Raw genomic sequence first — 22,732 nt, 5'->3', positions numbered from 1 at the left:
CACCGTAATGCGTAAAACAACATGTGGCAAAGTTAAAACTCCTGCAGCTGAAAAGGGTGTTAGGTAATAATATTGCCATATATATGGTCGCCGTAAATAATATCACTGGGAAAATGTTGTGGCGATATTATTTGGGTGACCATATATATGGGGACAGGGGCAACAAAAAAAAATGTAAAAGAAAAAAAAACGTTTGTGGGTTGTGGGGGTGTCCCCCGCACGTTCCATTAAATAATGTCACCACAACAAACGGCCATTTTTCGGCGTTATTTTTGCATGGCGAGATTTTTGTGGCGACATTATTACATGGAACCCTGAAAAGGCCCTCTCACACATCCCAGGCAGAAGGCTGTGGAAGTTGTCCTTCATGAAGGAAGGAAATCAGCAACAGAGAGGAGTGCAGCGTGAGCTTCCCTGCTTCCTGGCCCCACCCGGGCCTGCGAGACTTCCCAGTCCCTGTTAATGTGTGCAGTCCCTTGCATGCATGGCTCTTGCGAGTTAAGCCACCAACTTTCAGTCATGACTATTTAGCCTCCATAAGTGGTTTAAAGCGACTAGCATTAACCAAAAATAAGCATAGCATATGGGGCCATTAAAGTGACACGTTTTAGCCCAAACTATATACCCTCACTAAGTGCTGATGTCACACCACCTAACAGTCAAAATACATGTTGCAACTAAAGTAGCACCCATGAGCCAACAAAATGTAGTCTAAGGGCACCCGCAGACTGTCTCTTCAACACCATCTCTCTCTCAACTCTATTATTATTGTTAGGGTATTTTATGAGTGCAGACGCAACAGAGCGCTTTACAATCATCGGGAGAACAACATAGTGAGGGGAACAAGGGAGTGCATAGCTAACAAAAGGGGAGGGGGAAGGTGGGCAATGTGTCTGCAAGAAATTTACTAGCAACCAGGGGAGGAAGCAGTGGGCTCAGATCACCCGGTCTCGGCTATGGTGGGGAGTAGAGGGTGTGTGGACCTAGGTGTGAGGGAGGGTCCATTGCTTGAAGAGCATTATTATAACTCAATATGTATAGTTTTGTCTCACTAGGTGGCACCAAAGAACCTCCTGTAATTCAAAAATATACATGTTACTGCAAGTTCAAAGTCACTGGGAAAGGGATCTGCAACCTGTGGGTCTTCAGATGTTTTGGACTGTGAATTACATGATCACTCACCATTGACTGGGATGGCTAAGATTTATGGGAATTGTAGTCCAAAACATCTGGAGAAGCACAGGTTGTAGACACCAGCACTAGGAATTCCCGCAAACCTTAACCTTGCTCTTACTTACTGTAACCAATTAAAAACTAGCAGTATGCTTCAACAATACCCCAGAGGAAATCTTTAAATAATGTTATGGGATTCTTATTTAATGTCCTTCTCCCGCAATGCACTGTTTATCATGTATGTTCAAACTATGGTCTGCTGAACCTCCAGACCACCCACAGCCCTTTGCGGCCATGACAATGGCAGTTAGGTGCTATATAAATATCATATAACATGTCCTGTATGAGGCAATACTCCAATTAGGAGTTAATTCCAAAAATGGTTGCCTCAACTGCATTTGACGCATTTTAATTTGGTTCAGAGACTGCATCTAAGGTGAATGCTATTAATAGTATTTTTATTTATTGGTTATTTGTAAGGCGCTTATACAACAACTGCTTCAAAGCATCACAAGACAAAGGGGAGGGTAACAGGGGAGAAATAACAATAATGGTCTTACTAGGCCTTGTGACATTCGGTCGTGCAAGTTTAGAAAAAGAGGAAGTGCTATGGTACATAAAATGGGGGTGGGCTGGGGTAATTGCCGGTCTGCAGGAAGTGCTAAGTGGGTGGGAAAAGAGAGAAAAGGGTAAAGTACAACCGGGAGGCTAGAAGGGCAAGTGCAAGGATGTGCAGATAAGTGTGAGGACTGGGAGGGGGGTGGGGCTGGAGCCCTGTAGAAAAGTGAGGGAACCAGGCCGCCAGTCACCCAGGCAGGATGAGGGCATTAGGAGGGGAGAGGAAGAGCGAAGTAGGAGGAGAAAAGGAAGGTCTTGAGGAGCTTCTAGAACTTAAAGTGATCTGGCTCAAGCCTGAGAGGAGCAGGGAAACCATTACAGAGACCCCATTCTCTGCTTATAGAAACGTCTGGGTTGCAGAAAGTTGGAGGGCTTTAGAAGGGAGGTATTTAGGGAAAGAGAGTTGGATGCAGTGAGGTACCATGCCCCAGAAAGCCTTTTGGATGATGCATAGGGTCTTGAATTTGATCCTTGCAGCCACCGAGAGCCAGTGGAGAGATTTTAGGGCTGGAGAGATGCCTGGACTTGAGGCTAAGTATAAGTCTTGCAGTCCTATTCTGGATTAGTTGAAGAGGGCGAAGAGAAGATGAAGGAAGATTGAGGAAGAGGCTGTTGTAGTAATGAAGCATAGAAAGAACCAGAGCTCTAAAGACATTGGGCCTCGTTACAGCCTTGTCGGTCCTGAAACAACGGTGCCGGGGTGCAGTGGCCCAAGCCCACAATGTAGCGGCCTCAACTTCACAACTTCCCAAACAACTAAACTAAATACCAACCTCTCCCACACCTACTCATTGACATTACTTTCCTTTAATGCAACACATCTTTCCGTTATGTTTGTGTTTTCTTAGAGACCTAGGCCCCAGGGAACCTCTCCCACATACAACACCTAGTAAAATGATTTCACCAGGATAAAATAATTTGGTAAAATGGGAAAACTGGGATTTGAGCCCAGGATTCCTGTGTCCCAGTTGGCATCTGGACAGCAGGTTACATCTCCATTGGTAGAATCATGCCATGGAGTCTGCCTTCAATCTCAGAGCCAAACACTCACTAGCGCGGAAACATATCCATACCTGGCTTTCTGCCTCCCCACCGAACCACACAACAGCCATACTCGGCACCCCACAACAGAAGAACCTCACTTGGCATACTGTCATCCTACCAGTACGCATTATATAAATGGTTAATATTTATGCATAGAGTAACACTTAAGCAATATAACCCGAGCGTCGGGGGCATTACCATAGGTAAGGCCCCGAGCGAAGCGAGGGTCTTACCGAAGGCCCCGGGGCATGACCAGAGTTGGTAATGCCCCCGACGCGAGTGTTATATTGCTATTAGTACCCCGGCCTGCAAAAATTGCATGACCGGGCACTAAAAGCTTTTTTTTTGTCCCGAAACGCAGCACCGTTTCGGGACAAAAAAAAAAAGCTTTTAGTGGCCATGGAAAGGGAAAACGGAGCTCAGGGTAACATAATGTGTCAATTGTAGTAGTGGGGATTTAAGCCCTAGCTTCCTTGTTCCACAGTTTTAAATGTACACTGCTATTCGGAGTATGGACGAGCAGGAAAAAAGTGTTAGTAGTGGAATTAATGCCACTTTGCCCGCTCTGCAAATCCCTGGTTTTGGCTTGGAGTGGACGATTGCGCAAAATGCTGGTGGTGAATCCTCCAACGTAACACTGAAATAATTGGCAAAATCGGCAGAATTACTGCTGGCGGAACTACTGCTGAAAATTCCACAGAGTCCAATGGACTAAAAAGAATGGGGAACACTGCCTACCACCACTTGTAATCCTGTGGTAAAGCCACGGGACCATGTGGCAGTAACAGTATTTCCATTTGGCCGTAGTTCGCCAGTAATCCCGTCAAACCACGGCCAAACTCGGAATGAGGACCTTAAAGAGACTTCAGCTTCTCTATTCCATCTTCAAAAATAGAACCAACAAAATGCTTTCTGAAAAAGTTCTATTCAAGGGCTAGACGAGTACAATGTTCAATAAATCGGATTTTCAAAGCACCAAGTCACATGATAAAGCAACCTGACAAAATATAAGAGCGGTCTTATTTGAAACATATATTCATAAAATAAGTATGCATCACTTTCTCAGAAAAAAGAAAGTGGTTGAGTCTGCCCCTCAATCGTGTGAAGTGACATGCAGGCTAGCCACCGATTTCAGGAAAAGGGAGTTAATCTGATGACCTACCCTTCCAGATCTGTACCTCTATGCCATTTACTCTATTTCCCTTGCTCATCACCCTCCGGTGTCCATCCTTTGCACCACATGCTTGATGCCCCTTCAGTGTCTTCCATACATTTAACTTTCAGACTTCCTTTCCCCGTTTGCACCATCCCATAACCATTAACTCAAACCCTTTCCCATCGTACCTACTTGCCCACATTGCTCAGCCACCAATTCCTTGTCCCGCACCCCCTTCCATTGCCCTGGCTCACATGTAGACAATAAAACACCTTGATTTGATGATCAGCCTCTGCCTGACATGCCGAGAAGCTGAGGTCGCGATCTTGCACGTAAATGCGACTATGGGGTCTGCCCTTAGACAATGCAGAGAAAAAGATGCAGAGTGGACTTGGCTTTTATTGTGTTCCCAAGATGCACTTTTTTGAAAGTCGGCTGCATATTTCAGTTCTTGGAACCAGAGGGAACAGCAAAGAGAGTCCATTTGGCGTTTGGTGATGGAGAAGGAGTAAGATCGGCCTATCATATTAATTTGTGTTTTCAAGGAAGGTGGAGGGTGTATCTGTGTGTGTGTGTGTGTGTGCGTGTGTGTGCGTGTGTGTGTGTGTGTGTGTGTGTGTGTGTGTGTTTATGTTCGGTTTGTGTGACTGTGGTGATGTGGTTGAGTGTTTTTGCAATTGGGTAAAGCATATGTGGACGAATGCATCTTTGTTCATGGGACTGTGTATATATGAGTAAAAATGTTGTTGATTTCTATGTGTGTCTTTTGTTGGTCAGATAATGTTCTAGACAAGACAAAAAAATGAAAAACAGGGCGGTCATTCACAGTTGGATAGTAATGGTAAAATCAGCGGTATTTGACAAATACTGCCAATGGTACTGTTGGCTCAATTCAGGGTTTGATCAAATACCACTGGTAGTATCCCATGGGAATACAGATGGCAGTATTTTAAGCAGACTTTCTGCTGAAAATCTGCCTATTTTTACTTTCACCTGAGAGGTGGAGCAAAAAAGCCAAACTGGACCCCATTTTTTCAAATGTGTTTTCCCTGTACGGATGGGAAGTGCAGGCACTTCTTTCAATACTTTGAAAATGTTTTTACAAATGGCCATGTTAAGGAGTGAAAATGTGGGCATCTCTGGCGCCCTCCCTCACCACCTTACCCATGTTTTGCATAAAAGGGTCAGAATTGACACTTTTGCACACAAAATATATGTACAGTAGTGATATAAATCACTAATGTACATAATCCATTTGCACCTTCACTTTGAAGGTGGAAATGGCTGCCATTTCTAATTTTAAAAAAACACTGTTTTGTGTTACCACCTGCAGTGGTGGTACTTCTAAAATACCTCTGCAGGTATTACAAAAATGCCATCCACGCCAGTGGTAAACTCCAAATACCAAAGGTGGATGTGTTAATTGTCTCCAGCGGTATTTCATGAAAAAATAAATCCACCCAACTCTGAGTGAATGCTTCCCTTAGTTTGCAATCTACTAATAAACTAAATGTGAACGGTACATCTTTCTGTGCATGTTTGTCAACTGTGCTCAACAGTGAGTACCACAAACATTCCAACAGCCCTTTCCATAAATCCCATATAGTACTATCCATCAGTGCTATTTGGGGCGCTATTAAAATCTTTTTGTAACGCGCTCACCAGGGATCAAGAAATTCACCAGCGGAAAGGCGAAGTATTCTTACAGAATGAAACTGGGGCCAACCTCTAAGATATGAACCCTTACTTCCTTGGCAAGTAAGAGTCGTGATAAACTGCTGATGATTGCAACGGACCAATAGTGAATAGCCCACAGGGGGCCAGCATTGCTATCCAAGGTCATAGAATCCTGTCATTTAAATGCGTACATTGCCACTGGGCAATATGAACATGCCTAGGTTCTTCTCGCCCTCACTTACCCACTGTGTGGGGGCGGGGGTGGCATGTGTCGGGAACATCCGGGCACATCTGCAACACTGCTGACATCCAGACAAGCATTTCACACAATCTAAACAGAAGCCCAGCTGGCCTGGGAGCATTCGGTTCCTTCAAGGCAGGCTATATTCTGAAGGATTTCCCCTTTCCCCAAAATGTTTTTTTCACATTTTAAAGCTCTGGCCCAAACAACCGGGGAGGCAATTGCCACTGTGGCCCCCTTTCCAGTCCAACCCTGCTTGCAGTGCTGGTGTACAGACAGGAACTGTGTGTTTGCCTTATTGCTTTTGGGAAACACACACTATTCATGTCTGGGGGCTTCGATTTGTATGAACAAGGAAACAGCAATGAAGTGAGGGACCCTGTGCCTGATGGGCACTGAGGCAAGGAGTACTGGGTCCACAGGCCATGCCATGGCTCAGTGCATGTCGGGAGCCCAGATATAGCCCATGGCCGCAACCGTGAAAGGCTGCAGGCCATAGTGTTATTGTGAGTGGGGGTGTGCTTTACCAATAGGGTATGGCCTTATGCCATTCCCTTTGAGCACTGTGGGGAATGGTACTGAAGCCTGGGCATGGCTGCAGGCTGCGCCCTTCGTACAGCACCAAATGGCCATGGCCAACGTTCATGCCCTATGGGTAGCGTTGGGAGGGTAGTGCCCCAGGAGCAAGTCTGCAGCAAATCTCCTGTGTGCGGCACCCACTGGGCATGGCTGTATGTCATGATCTGTTGGTAATGGTGATAGCAACACTGTGTACTGGAGTGCAGTACCCACTGTTCATGGCTGGAGTCCATGCCCTGGGTGCAGTTCTGATAGTGCTTGGCCTATGGCGATTGCCTGTGGGTTCTGTGGTGGGCGCGCTCACGTGCCGTGGCATAGTCCCTTTGTGTAGTGAGGGTGGGGAATTATGCACTGTGCTAAGTTTGCAGCCACCGCCCGGTGGCCATTACTGAAATGTGCTTAGGATGTAGGTCGAGATCTGTGAATAATGTACTCTAGAAAGCTGCGCTACAGCAATGCTTTTTGGGCACTACCCTAGGAATTGGGGAAAGGAAACGCCATCTTTGTATAGTGAGGAGGGGCTGTAGTGTGGCGGATACCCATAGGGTTGGCTGCAGACCATGCCCTGTCAGCATTGAATTGTTAACACCCTGGGGGCAGTACACACAGGCTTTGGTCTATGGGAACAGTTGTCTGAAGCACTGCGCTCAGTGCTCTTTCGCTGGGTACACCCGGTGCGCAGTACCCGCGGCAACTTTCTGGTCATCATCATCAAGCATGTCAGTGGTGATGCCATGTATTATGCCACCAGCAGTGTCATCAGTTCTTCCATTTGGAGTGTCATCTGTGATCTACGTAAACAATGCATGGGCATGGGTGGGTTCTGGCAACCAGTGCAGGGCCATTATAGTGTCTGCTGCATGTTGCATCGGTATTAGAATGTTTCTTCAACTTATATTTCTTTTCATGAAAGTTTCAAAGTTTTTCTTATCTTCAACAACATGAAGGGTGATGGCTGAATAGCACTGAATCGCTCACAAACCAATGGCAAAGGTCTGGCTAACCCCCAATTCATTATGTTTCAGCCTGCCATGCAGTTACATTAAGGGAAAGACCATATGCAAATCATGCCCAAAAGGGGCAGTCCCACCGCAACTGCTAGGTCGCATCCCTTCCGCATGATACTAAGCAATCCTAGACGTGTTTCAGCCTTTTTTTAAAAATCATTAACAACCAAGGAAGAGGCACCAGCCAATCAGGCGGCCAGGAACCAGGGCTTTGCTATGTGAAGTCTCTATCAGAGATTATAGACCGCATTCTGAGCTTTCTGATTGGCTGAGAGGAGGTCTATAATAAATCCATGTGCTAATTAAGCTTTATAAACCCTGTCCGAGGGCCATAATGAACGTTATGGTCCCTGAAGACGGAGTTAACGGCCTGTGTGCTACAAGGATGTTTAAGAGGTCTTGTGGCTATAACACCTGGCCAGGGTTGGAGTCTTTTAAGCTATTGTAACCCGTGTCGTTGTGGACAGTATGTGCTACATGTAAGTGCATAGAGGTGGTTGCTGCATAAATTCACCCAGGCTGTAGCATAGACTGGGCCGTGGATATCCATCTGTATCAATGGAATAACTGTTCTCTGCAACGTGCAGCTAGAAATGGGCAACCATTGATACCTACTCGCATGGAGAGTTAAAGGACTCGTGTGTTTCGATTTCTGAAAGTAATGACATGCTTAGATAAAAATTATCTAATTGACCTGGTTGATTCCGGACTTCCCATTGGTTCACATTCATGATGTATGGTAACTCTTTCCTTTCTGTCAATTATGCCATATTTTCCCTGTTTAAATTTATTTGCAATAGCTGCTGAAAAGGGAACTCCTCCCTTGCTCCTCTTTGTAGGAAAATACTTGATTCCTGATTCCATGAAATCATTTTCTGCAATGTTCTATACAAAACTCCTGAAATGCTGACTCATATCAAGACCTATTGTCACATGTTTGCTGTCAGTTTCATCATGCACTTGGAGGGTCACCCTTTTGGGCCATCTCTTCTCCTGTGCTGTGCAAAGACGCCCTTACTCTATGTGGCGACCACTCTTTAGACTTGTTGCCTCTGTGCTAGTTTTACCTGGTTCATGGAAAGTGTGTCTGCATGGATTGCTTTTGGGTGTATCATGATTGTAAAAGTGCCAAACAGATTTGTCCAAAAATCTCGCACGTAGGAGTATTAGCAACATGAGGCCCAATGGAGCAAAATACATTTAAAAAAACACAAACCGGGGGGCGCTGTTGAGCAGCCGGCAAGATGGCTGCCTAGCTTCTCAGCTCTGTGACCCGACGGCTGCAAATCCGTTAGAATCAGCGGTTTCCTACACTACCCTGCGCTGCTAACGAGCATATTGGCTGGAAAACACTTGCCCGACACATTGATCCGTGTCTGGGCGAAGATCGGACCTCCGGGGCCGTGGGAAACCCCCTACTCCTTTTGAGCCCGCCACCCGGCAGCTGAGGCCTGCTAGGCCGCGGGCGACTGCTGCGGGGCCCGCCCCCTGGATCTTGCTGGCCCGGCGGCTCGCCATCCTGTGCTGCCCTCCGGCGGGCTTCCTTCGCCCAGCAGCGGTGTGTTCTGCTCTCCAGAGCGCCGGGCCCAATCTCCTCGCTGTTTGGCCACGGGCGCGCCCGCTCCTCGGCGCGTCTTCGGGCCGGCGCCTCCCCTTCGCCCCCGCCTGCCGGGCGGCCGGGTGAGCTGCTGCCTGATCCCGACCCGCGCGGCCTGTACTCTTCGGCCCGCCCCTGGAGGGGTGCCTCGGAAAGGTCGGCGTCGCCTCCCTTGTCTCCCTTGTCCACCGAATCGGAGGCCCCCCCCTGCACTGTGGCTGTCTCTGGGCCTGATCCACCAGGCGACAGCTCCGCTGGACCACGTGCCCCCGGAGGGGCTGCCTGCTGATCCCTTTGTTCTGGGGGCGCCGCCCTGCACTCTGGTTGTCTCCGGGCCTGCTACATCAGGGACTACGCGCCCTCGGAGGGGCTGCCTGCTGATCATTTTGTTCTGAGGGCGATCTGCCCTGCCCCATGCGGCTGTCCCCTGCCCCTTCAGACCTCTCCGGGATGGGGCCGCTGCGCTGACCTGCACATCGCCGGAGCTCCCGCCTGCTTGCACACTCCATCTGCTGCAGAGATCTGCGGGGACCCATACGGAGGCCTGACCTGGACTCTACATCCACAGGTGAGAGCTTGGGGACCTTGACTCCTATTTACTTTACTCCCCGGGGACCACCGACCATACTCCTCCATTAACCCAAAACCCTGGGCACAATGGACTCTTCATATGTTAAACGGCATATTGGCCCTTAGGCAACCACGTCAGCGTGACTGTGCAGCGCTCCTGTGCTTCGGTGTGGTGCTGCTCCTCGCCTTTGCTTTGCTTTACTTGTCCCACCGTCTGACCACCTCTGAGACTTCCCTGAACTGCGCATCCAAACGCCAGTATCCTTCAACTGCTACTTGGGATTGCGCCCCCGATTCCTGCTGCACAAGTGCCTTGAGGCCCCCCATCATCTGCATTGCGCTGGTGTGACTGAGCGCCTCTATACCCTCCTCTCCCCACGCTCTGCAACTACTCGCTGCGCCTGGAGTTCGCTAGGTGTGTGCTGCCCCTCACTGCGGGCTCTGGCTGCCTGTACTTGCCCGGGGTGAGCGCCGCCAGTCCCTTGGCCTCCCAGGGTACACTGTCACTCGGGACACGTCACCTGCTTCCCGGGGTGGGCCTGGGGCCCTGGGGCACACCTGCTGAGATAACCTACTACAACACCTGCCCTGCTGTTCTGAGTGTGCTTCCAAGGATGTCCGGCAAGGCTCGTGGCGCTAACAAAGCTGGAGCGATGGACAAGTTTGCTAAATCGCTGGCTAAACAGGATCAGGGTGGGGCCGCCCCCTCACAAGACGACCTAGATGTACCCCCATGTTCCTCACAGCCTGACCTCACGACACTCATGGAATCTATGGCCAAAAACTTTGCGTCATTTCACGAAAAGTTGGACGATATAAACGCAAATGTATCCTCACTACGCACCAAACTCGACCAACATGGCGCTAGAATGGTCGAGGCCGAGACCAGGATTGGGGCCACTGAAGATGAAGTACATGTGCTCCAGGGCACGGTCTCTGACCTGGTGCGAGATATGAAGCAGGACAAGGCGAAGTGCGATGACTTAGAGTCCAGATCCCGCAGGAACAATATTCGCATTGTGGGGGTTCTGGAGACGGCTCTCAAGGGCAAGATGGAACTCGCAGTCGAGTCCCTTCTGGGAGACATCCTGGGGGACCCACAACTTTCCCCGTTCTTCACCATTGAGCTCGCCCATCGTTCGCTGGCCCCGCGCCCCAAGCCGGGTGACTTCCCTAGACCAATCATAGCCAAGGTTCTCAGCTTCAGGGATAGAGACCACATCCTACGTCTTGCCCGCGAAAAAGGGGAGCTGAAATTTGAGTCTCAAACTATACGTATCTTTCCTGACTTCTCGGTCAATGTCTAAATGGAGCGCAGACAATTTAATGGTGTGAAGAAATTGCTTAGAGAAAGGAAGGTGGAATACGCCATGTTGTTCCCTGCAAGGCTGAAGCTCACCCACCGTAATAAACTGTACTTTTTCACGGTCCCGGAGGAGGCGGTGAAATTTATTGAGTCCCATATTCCTGTTCCCGATGAGGGCTGAGTCGGCCTGCCCTTCTCCCTTTATTTGAATCATTTATGATGTCATTGCCGCGCTTGTCATATGCATTGTCCTTGCTATCTCACTTATTCTTTCGTTGTGTAATCTTCGATTGTTGTAACCCACAGTGAAGTCTCATGAAACACAGAATGGGTCACGACTGGGTGATCTGTTGAACGCGGCACCTCGTCTGGGATCCTTTATTTTAATACCCTCTGTTTATTGTACTCTACCATGGTGTTGCCTCCACAATTCGTTATAGTTACCGCTGCACGATACTTTGTGCAGTCCATCGTTCAACGGCCACAATCGGGCCCACGGCAGCAGTGACCCCCGCTGCAGTTGCAATGCCGAGTTTGGCTGGTTATGTTCACTGGTTGCACCCCTGTTGGGTGCCGGGGCTGGCCCTGCCCCGTTGGGCTTGGCACAAATGCCTTGGAATTTTGGGTGGGCTTTCGGCCACTGCTGTGTTTGGGGTGGCAGTGAGGGAGGGGGTGGGTGGGATTCGGGGATACTAAGGCAAAAATGGTAGGGCAGCGGTAGCTTTTGGTACTATGCAATGGGCCGCTGTATTGGCGGCCGGCACTTATTCAACACACTTTCTCACACATTACTCTGATCCCCCCTGAAGGGCTACTGAATGGCTATTAGGCTAATGTCTTGGAATATTAGAGGGCTCAGCAACTTCACGAAGGCACGCAGGATCACGGCCTACGTGCAGAGGAACGGGGTCAAGATACTTTTCCTGCAAGAAACCCACGCTCTCGCCCGTCTCTCTTCCTCCTTTGCCCCTGCATGGGGCTCCAACAAATACTATACTGCGTTCTCCTCACAGTCCAGAGGTTTCCTCACCTTGATTCACAAGTCCTTGGAGTTCTCCCTTCGCACCAGCCATATAGATGACCAAGGTAGATATGTGATCCTTCATTGCTACCTTGCTAATACAGAATGCCTCCTGGTCAACACCTATGCCCCATGCATTGATGCACCTGAGTTTTTTGACCACGTCCTTGACATTCTCTTAGGATATGTTGGGGTCCCTGTTATTTGGGGGGGGGACATGAATCTCATCCTGGACACCGACTTGGACAGATCTGGTACTGCACCTAGAACATTGTCCAGAGCCGCTCGTCGCCTCCACGCACACATGCTCACTGCCAGACTAGTAGATGCCTGGAGAGTACTTCACCCATTGTCGAAAGAGTTCACATTCTATTCCTCTGTCCAAGACAGCCACTCCAGGATTGACCTTTTCCTGCTCTCTGCAGGGCTCATGGGCAAAACGCTAACCGCACAGATTCTGCCACGCACATTATCCGATCACTGCCCACTCACACTAGACATTGCCTTACACCAGGCCCTCCCCCAGCACTCCAGCTGGCGATTCAAGGCAGACGCACTGCTCGATATTGTATTTAAGGCTGACATCCTCGCAGATATCTCCTCGTTTTGCGACAATAACAAACGCCACGACACTACAGACTGGGTGAGGTGGGAGGCCTTTAAGGTTTACATCAGGGGCATGTGTATCTCTAGGGAGGCTGGGGTCCTGAAGGATATTAGAAACTCTTTGTGCCGTTCCGAGTCCAGACTCAGGGAGCTGGAGCGCGAGTATGCGTCTGCCCCTTCTCCACCCAAGCTTGCACAGATAAGAACTGAACTAGCTGCGTTCGAGTCCTTTGCCCTCAGCGAGATAAGATACCTTGCCCGACCCGTTGCGGCTCGGAAGTATGGTGAGGGAGAGAGGCCGGGCCGCACCCTTGCCCGCCTCGCCCGCGCTGAAGGAGGCAGAGCCTGGAATCGATAGTATCATCGACAACGATGGAGTGCGGCATTGGTCTGACTGCCCCATCCTTGAGACCTTTGCTGATTTCTATGCTACCCTCTACGCCCGGCAACCAGAGCACAGCCCGCAGGATCTAGACGACCTCCTAGACCGTATCCCTATGTCCCTTATTTCCGCAGCCACTAAAGAACAATTAGATTCCTCCTTCACCCTTGATGAGATCACCGCTGTAATTTCGGCCCTCCCTAAGGGTAAAGCCCCAGGCCCAGACGGCCTAACTGCTGAGTTTTATCACGAACATGTTGGCCTACTTGCTCCACGGCTTCACGAGGTTTGGGAGGAGTCGCTGCGTCTCTCTACCCTCCCCCGATCCCTCCGTGAGGCTGTAATCACTGTGCTTCCCAAGCCGGGTAAGCCCCTCGATGAATGTGGCTCCTATAGACCTCTGTCCCTCATCAACACCGATACTAAAATCTTTGCCAAAATCATAGCAAATAGGTTCCTCCCCATTATGAAATACCTGATTCACCCAAACCAAAGTGGTTTTGTCCCTGCCCGCTCCACGGCATTAAACATTCGCCGACTGTTTAATGTTATCTCTAGAATCGACCCCCAAGCCGTGGCTGTGACGCTCGATGCCCAAAAGGCATTCGACATGGTCTTGTGGCAATACCTCTGGGCGGTGCTGGAGAAGATGGGGATCGGTCCTTACATGATGTCCTGCATCAAACTACTATACACTGACCCAATGGCCAGGGTCCTGGTTAACTCCCACCTGTCGGATCCCTTTTCCCTCCACAGGGGGACGCGGCAGGGGTGCCCGTTCTCTCCCCTGTTATTCGCTATGGCCATTGAGCCCATGGCAGATAGTGTGCGAAGCAATCACGTGCGCAAAGGGATTCGCCTGCGGGATACCCCCAAAATTATATCATTGTACGCTGATGACGTGCTTTTATACATCAGAGACCCCTCAGTCCACCTTGACCCGATCATGCGCGAAATTATCAAAATTGGCACATTCTCGGGTTTCACCATAAACTATACCAAATCAGAAATGTTTCCCCTCACTCCCGCAACGACCCAACCTGCATGCAAATTTCCGCTCAAATGGGCGCCTGAGGGCATCAAGTACCTGGGGGTTCAGGTGCCACTCTCAAGATCCTCCTTACTGTCCGACAATTACGGGGCTGCCGCGCAATATGCTGAGGCCAGGATGGAGAGGTGGCGGAACCTCCCCCTCTCACTATCAGGAAGATTGTCCCTGATAAAAATGATTATAGTCCCGAAGCTCCTATACATATTTGCCAACGTCCCACTTTGGCCAGGGAAACAGCATTTTGCGGATCTGCACGTGGGATGCGCCCGTTTCCTGTGGCACGCTCGTGCCGTGCGCAGAAAGTGGTAGCATATGGCGCTGCCTTATGAGAAGGGTGGATTCAGTGCTCCTGATCTCGCCCAGTATTGGACAGCCGCTCAGGCTCAGCATGCTACATATTGGTACCATCACCAAGAACCCCCCCCGCACGTCAAGCTTGAAATCCTGGCGACTGAGGAGATTAACGTCATGTCCTTGATCCTTTTTCACTCGTATCGCTCGGAGTCCCCCGCTGACCCAGTCACCTCTACCATAAGAGCGTGGCGCCAGATTCTGATGCCCGGATCTGGCTCCCCCGTACTACAAATGGCTTCCCCTTTGGTCGTTCCCTGGCCTCTCCCCCACAGAGGATAGGCTCCTCATCCGTCACTGGTCAGACCTGGGATACAGATATTTCGCCGACCTATTCCCCGATGGGAAATTCATTGCCACTGATACCTGGAAACCAGGGCACTCCAAATCCTCTATGGAGTTGCTGCAATACTTCCGATTTAGGGCGGCAATCCAAGATATGTTGCCTTCGTATCCTGATGAACCCCCTGAGTCTCCTGAGGTCTGCTATATTTCCAATTCCGCTGGGGGTAAGGGCATTGTGTCCTCCCTGTATAAAATGTTGGGGGCGCGAGGTGTCGTAACCCCCCATGCTGTTCGAGATGCTTGAAGTCGTGATCTGGGATTAGACATCACGGATGAGATTTGGACCAAAATATGCATACACACTCGTAAGGTTTCTCTTAACTCCAGAGTTAGATGTATTCAATACAAGCTGCTCAATCGCCTGTACTACACTCCCTATGCGATTGGGAAGTTTGCCCGAGACCAATCCCACCCCTGCCAAAGATGCAGATCTAACGATGCTGACCATGCTCACATGTTTTGGTCCTGCGGGGCGCTGGCCCCGTTCTGGGATGTGGTGCTTGAGACCCTCTCCGAGATTGTGGGGTTTTCTGTCCCCCCTGACTCCCTGTCCCTTCTGTTTGGCCTGTGTGAGGGAACTGAAGCGAAACGGGAGGCTACATTTCTGAATGTGGCGGCGATTGTGGCCAAGAAATGCATCCTGCAATGTTGGAAGCGTAGATCCCTCCCCTCCCTAGAGATGTGGCTGAAAGCCCTCACCTGGACACAATCCTGTGAAGAGGACTACATCAACATGCTGCCTAGTACAGCTCGTCCTACAAACATATGGACAGGGTTCTGTAGCTATTTGAACCGTAAGGTGGACCTGGAGCTTCTATCATCTCCTCCGTCTCCGGATCCGGGGACAGATCGCACTGCACAGTAATGCCTGTATTGTTTTTAACCTGTATCAGGACTCTATGTGGTCTCCTGTCAAATCTGTCCTTTATCATCCATGCTTTAAATATGTAATGTGTGTTGTTGTTGCAACTTGTAATGTGCCAGCTACTACTTCTTGCCAATAAAGAAAAGTTAAAAAAAAACAAAAAAAACGCAAACCCTCGAAGATGACGAATCTTATGCGTATTCATTGGAAATGTAAAAATAAATCATGGTTTCCATGGTGTCCGCTGGAGCAAAGTTTTTACACGCCTAACACATATATATTTTTTAAACCAATTTATTCAACATTTCCAACAAACAGGTAAAAAAACATTAACTTACATATATATAACTAACATCTACCATAATTATAACACACCCGCCTGCGGACTCCAGCTGCCGCCACACATGTCGATTGTGCCTGCCTTTCGTTGATGACTAGGGGCCCCATCAGCTGCGTAGAGGGGACTAAGGGCGATGGGAGGGTACCAGACATGCTACGCTTAGCCTGCCCCACCCCATTACAGCAGCGAAACCTGAAATAATGTAAGAATATCTGTGTCATCAAGCACAAAAAGAGGATCCTGCGGGGTTTTATACTGTGCTGTGAAGTCCCGAGAATGACCAATACAACGTACCACCAAAATTCCCACCACAGATAGAAGCTTGCAGATCTACACCGTACCACCAAAATTCCCACCAGAGATAGAAGCTCGCAGATCTACACTGTAGCACCAAAATTCCCACCACAGATAGAAGCTTGCAGATCTACACCGTACCACCAAAATTCCCACCAGAGATAGAAGCTCGCAGATCTACACTGTACCACCAAAATTCCCACCACAGATAGAAGCTCGCAGATCTACACCGTACCACCAAAATTCCCACCACAGATAGAAACTCACAGATCTACACCGTACCACCAAAATTTCCACCACAGATAGAAGCTCACAGATCTACACTGTACCACCAAAATTCCAACCACAGATAGAAATTCACAGATCTACACCATACCACCAAAATTCCTACCACAAATAGAAGCTCGCAGATCTACACCGTACCACCAAAATTCCTACCACAGGTAGGAGCTCGCAGATCTACACTGTACCACCAAAATGTCCACCACAGATAGAAGCTCACAGATCTACTCTGTATCACCAAAATTCCTACCACAAATAGAAGCTCGCAGATCTACACTATACCACCAAAATTCCTACCACAGGTAGAAGCTCGCAGATCTACACTGTACCACCAAAATTTCCACCACAGATAGAAGCTCACAGATCTACACCATACCACCAAAATTCCTACCACAAATAGAAGCTCGCAGATCTACACTGTAGCACCAAAATTCCCACCACAGATAGAAGCTTGCAGATCTACACCATACCACCAAAATTACCACCACAAATAGAAGCTTGCAGATCTACACCGTACCACCAAAATTCCTACCACAGATAGAAGCTTGCAGATCTACACCGTACCACCAAAATTCCCACCACAGGTCGAAGCTCGCAGATCTACACCGTACCACCAAATTTCCCACCACAGATAAAAGCTCACAGATGTACACTGTACCACCAAAATTCCAACCACAGATAGAAATTCACAGATCTACACCATACCACCAAAATTCCCACCACAAATAGAAGCTCGCAGACCTACACTGTAGCACCAAAATTCCCACCACAGATAGAAGCTTGCAGATCTACACCGTACCACCAAAATTACCACCACAAATAGAAGCTTGCAGATCTACACCGTAGCACCAAAATTCCTACCACAGATAGAAGCTTGCAGATCTACACCGTACCACCAAAATTCCCACCACAGGTAGAAGCTCGCAGATCTACACCGTACCACCAAAATTCCCACCACAGAACAAAGCTCACGGATCTACACCGTACCACCAAAATTCCCACCACAAATAGAAGCTCGTAGATCTACACTGTAGCACCAAAATTCCCACCACAGGTAGGAGGTCAGAGATCTATTGTTTTGAACAGAGCTGATCTATAAACCGTTTTACTACAAAGCAATTTTATTATTTTTAGAAAAATGTTAAACAACATCCAATGTTGATGTAACATATTATACACAAAATATAAAAAGTTGTATACATATATACACATCACCAACTCAAGAAAAAGTGTGTTGTCAAAACAAACGTTCTTTGTACATTCAGGTTTCTTCCACCATATGTAATGCATTCAAATAGCCACACGCTTTGCACGTGAACTGGCTTGTTTTATGTACATTTAAACTGGTTGTTTGGATTAGCTGGAGGGGGTCCCCAGTGCTGCCACATGGGTAGGTTGCCTTCAATGCACGCAAGACTGGAACCATCAAAGAGATGCATTCTGGGGAATTTCCAGTCTGCGTTTGCCTGGGATTAGTGCGTGCATCCATTTTTTACAATTATAGTAAAGTGAGCAGAGAAACAGGAAGCAGGGAGGTAAAAACAGAGGAGGTGGAGGGCAGGTAATTTGGAAGCAAGGGATCTACAAGCAACCAGGGGAGAAAACAGTGGGGATCGGATCGCCCAGTCTCAGGTAGGGTGGGTAGTGGAGGGCGTGTGGACCTATGTGTTAGGGAGGAGCCAATCCTTGAAGCGAGATGGCGAGTCTGATGTTGTGTTATGGACTTGATGGTCGTGCAGAGTATAAATACCTCCGTCCCCAAGTACCCCACAGACAACACCAGAAATACTGCCTGTGCGGTCTTTGAGGCCACAGGTGGAAGTCCGTCGAGCCGATTTGGGAACAGCCGGAAGAACCCCTTGAACGCTGTAAAGCAAAAGGTTAGGCAGTTATGCACAGAACAGGAAGGACAACTAAAGACACAGGTAAGTTGGTGCTGCTTACCTAGGTGGCCCAGAGATGTGAGAAAGGGCTGAACCCCGGAGCAGGAGTTGCTGGAGGCTAGGAAGGCGGATAGGTAAACACCTAGAGTGGAGGCCGGAGGCCAGGTTACCAAGCAGACAGACGTGATCCGTAGAGTATCCAGAGACAAAGCCGAGGTCAAGTAAACAAGAGGACCAAAGTTCGAACAGGAGGGCGAGGCAGAAGCAGTCCGTGGAGCAAAGCGTGGTTCGGTAACTGAAGATCCAAAGTAGAAGGGCAATGCGAGGCAGTCCGTGAAACAAAGCGTGGTCGAGGAAAGAACAATCCGTAAGTTCAAAAGCGTCACGTGATCCAGGAGGAAAACAGCTGTGAAGCAACGCTCCTTGTTTCCGGAAGTCTTTTATATCCTTTCAGGGGTCACGTGATACGTGACACGGGAGCGTTGCTGCGTGAAGGGCAATCACGTGATCCGTGCCGCGCGGGTCTCCGTGGGCAACGCTTTGCGTTGTAGCGAGATGTCAATCTCCAGTTCAGTTGCCAAGAACGGGAGGGGCGATAAACGCCGGGTCTGCCATACAGTGTTCTAACAGGATGGTTGAGGGTCAATGGGTTACGTGGACCCAGGTAAGTGTGTGGGGTAGTGGGAGACGTAACATGTTGACAAGAAGAACATTGCAGAGTCATGAGGCATAGACAGAGAAGACCATTCTTCTGGGTCTTTGCTTTTTGCACCAGCGGAGTTCAAGACTGCACATGTCCTTACTTCTGGTGGATCGTAGACCTCTGGAGATGCTGAGGTTCTGTGAATAGAGAACCACAGCTTCACCTCAATGGTGATGTCCATACAATTCCGAAAAACACTTCTCTGGGGTTGCTGTTGGTCCTCTTGTTCATGGGAGAATTGCCTAGAGCGTTGGTGCTGGACTGCCCTTTCGTGTGGAACCAGACTGATATTCAAATGGATATTTCTGCTCTGGGAAAGCTATAATGAGCTAAAATGGAGTTGCCATCCCTCCAGAGTGGGAACCAAGCGATAGAACGGGGAATTTGGCATTTTACATCCTCAGTTGAGGAGTCTCTGAGATTGTGCATATTTTGAAAGCTTGGGGGTTCAGCCCTTAGTTACTAAGGGTAATCCAGATGTGGACCCCCTGATCACTGTGCCTTAGCGAGGCGCTGCTTCACCTCAATGATGATCCTTAACAAGGCTGAAGCACATATGGGGGTTGCTGTCTGTATTCTTGTTTAGAGGAGAATTGCCTAGCATTTCCTTGCTACACTGTCCTTATGGGTGTGACCAGACGTATGAGCTAAATGCATATTTCTTCTCTGTGAAATAGGGGTGTTGCTAGGTCTGGAAAATATCTGGGGCTACAGCTAATGTTGGGACTGTCGGGACTTGGTACTAGCTAGCCTTTTGGTTGTAGCCCTATGGTACTATCTCGGGCTACAACCAAAAGACCAGGGGCTGTAGCCCCCGGAGCCCCTCCCTAGCGACGCCTCTGCTGTGAAAGGTAACATGAGCTCAAATGTGGTTGCAGACCCTACTGAGTCAGAACCACCCGTGGAACCGCTAATATGTCTGTGTTCTGTCTGAATGGAGGGGATCCTTCTTTTCTGCATGCTTGAAGTTAGATGTTGGTGTGTGAGCCCATTGAAGTCGTAGGAGATGGATATTTTTCGGTGCAGGCTGGCTCCATTAAAGTCTAGGAAGGGCATGTCGCCTGCTGGGTGTAAATGAGTCAAAGCCGGGTGATACCCTACAAATGAGGGTGCGTTAACCGCAATGTGACGCACACTAAAGTGAGTAGATATTCCTCCTGGAGCCGGATGCACTGCACATGCGCATTACGCTTTCTGGCACGAGTTGCCCCCACTATGGTTAGAACAATGCTACCCCAGATGAGCAGGGCACAGTTGAATCGCCCGCCCTCTTTGATCAAGAATTGCCCCAATCCATGTCCTGGTACAGTACCAACTGCACGCTCTTTCCCCAGCCGGCGTTAACCTGTTCCTTTCCTTCTGCATCCGCTTGTAAATTATTACTGACTTGGGAGGCTCGCAACAGCCCATGATTCGTTTTTTAGAAGGCAGTGCACATTTTATGCTCTGTAAGCATTTTCGGAATTGGAAATCGTTCGGGTGTCAGTGTTCGTCATAAAATATACATTTCTTTTTTTCGGCACTCTTACATAGTTTGCACAAATAATGCGACAGGTTTCTGATGTATGCTGTGGGCGTACCGGCAAGAAGCTCAATCAGGTCTCTACTGTGGATGGTTTTAAGATAGATTAGTTGGTTAATGCATCTGCTGCACATAGCTGTCTTTGACCTGTAAGCATGGACTTGAATTGCAGGTAGGCAGGGGCACCAGGCTCTATCATTGGCCATCTCCTTGGTGCCACTGTGACCTCTGGACCACGACCCTCATGGCTTGTCCTGTTAGTTTACTAGGACTTTACATTGCGTCACATCCAGTGCCGTGTCCGGGGAGTGGCCTGGTGTGGCACAGGCTACCCCTGGAATCTGATTGGCCACCCCAGGTGCCACCCCATTATCCTGAACAATGATCATTAGGTGTGTGTGCGCTCGTACTTCATGCCACCCCTGCATAAGTCAGTGCCCCACTCGGGCCACCCCAGTGAAAAGAGTCTGGACACACCACTGGTCAGTCACATCTCCAGCAGTGCAGGAGCAGAGCACCTAGCCTTGTCCATGGAGTGGCATACTGTGCCCCTGCCACCGGTAGCCAGACCAAACTCTGCCAGAGGAAAGAAAATGAGCAAGAGGAAGATAAAGGCATGGCAACGCAGGAAATGGGCGCTACCAATAAAGAGAGGGGGGGATGCTGCCGGAAAGAATGTTTTATGATATCATAGGTGCATGTCAATCATGTTAGGTGGACCATTGTTTTGCAAAAGTTAGAAGGCTAATTGGTCCCAACGTGGTGTGATAATTGGTTTGTGTTTCAAAAGCAGATGTGTAGAATTATATTTTAAATAAGTAAAAAAGCGATTCAATCTTCAGTGGAAAAAAACAGCATTGGCCTCATCACTTTGGTTTTGACACTGTAAGTGTGCCTCGTCCCATTCAGCTTTTAAAAAACCAAGACTGCTTGTGTAATGGGAGCAAGCACACGTGACTGCTGCTGGAGGGTGTCAAGCCTCTGAACACCTTCTCAATCCTCCTCCTCACCTGAGCCTTCAGAGGACTTGTCCTTGGTGGTAGAAGTCGTCTTCCTGCGGGACTTATTCTTGTTGGTAGACTGTTTATCCTTGGACCTTCGGTTGTGTAAGTAGGGTCTAGCTCCCTCGGAGGCCACCTTGGCATGGATAGGCACCAGCCCTAGGGGGACCCAGAGGAGCTAACCCCCAATTCAGGGAAAAAGCCAATGGGCAGAAAAAAACCCTGATCCAATTGTGCACAGAAGAATGTCTGTAGGATTGGTAATGCGGCTCCTGTTGAAGTCAGCACAAAACCCGGAATGCCAGCAAGGACTGACTCAAAGGGGAAGACTTTCAAGAGTGGACGACAGCAGAACAAAGAATAACGTAATAAGAATGCAGAACACTGGTAGTGATACTGTGAAAAAAACCTTCAGGTAAGGTACAAGGTGATACACACAAGGCAAAAGGAAAGAGGGGTGAAAACAGTACTGAAAGTAAAACCGAGTACGGAGGATTACTAAAAGAAACCGAAAAGTCTAGGCAGGCACCTGAGAGGACGTAAGGTGCTCCTCCCGTTCTACAGAAGTAGCCGCGGAAAGCCGCGGCAGTAACCCGAAGACGAAGGGCGGTCTCAGGCAAGTAAGAAGGGCGGTAGAAGCCAAGAGATGGAAAGAAACTTGACAGCGTCTTTCTAAAAGGCGCTGTCACTTACCCCAACAAACCTGCGGAGCGCCGCAAACAAACAGAAGGTAGGCGGAGGCTCAGTCGAGCATGAACAAAAAAGCAAAATCGCGGAAGCACCGCGAATGACCAGGAGTTAGGCAGAGGCTCAGTAGAGCGAAAATGAATAGTAGCGGAACAAAGGAAGAATCGTCAGGCACTGAAGCGAAACTTCCCCGTGATAAGACCACACGGGAACAGGACACAGAAGGCAGAAGGAAACAGGATAGATAGAAAGGCACTGGTAATAACACTGAGAGGGAAGCGAGCATTGTAGGGTGAAAAACAGATACAACGCACAGAACTAGGGGCGGAGTCTGTTTAAATACAGGCGTCCACCATCTTGGATGATAACTAGAGCGGGGAATAGATTCTAAGACTAATGCTTCCAGCTATGCCACAGCTTCCACCTCTGAT

General features: G+C 49.0%; 1 protein-coding gene across 2 annotated transcripts in view; it reads left to right on the top strand.

Annotated features, from left to right (window-relative positions):
• The window catches only part of BMERB1 (bMERB domain containing 1), a 1,034,991-nt gene that overhangs the window by 395,605 nt on the left and 616,654 nt on the right, over positions 1 to 22,732 (top strand). The gene's annotated exons all lie outside the window — the stretch shown is intronic.

This window comes from Ambystoma mexicanum, chromosome 2q (assembly GCF_040938575.1).
Source record: "Ambystoma mexicanum isolate Mex_15411 chromosome 2q, UKY_AmexF1_1, whole genome shotgun sequence".
Lineage (NCBI taxonomy): Eukaryota > Metazoa > Chordata > Amphibia > Caudata > Ambystomatidae > Ambystoma > Ambystoma mexicanum.
The sequence above is the reverse complement of the archived record's forward strand: the minus strand, read 5'-3'. Positions and strand labels throughout refer to the sequence as shown.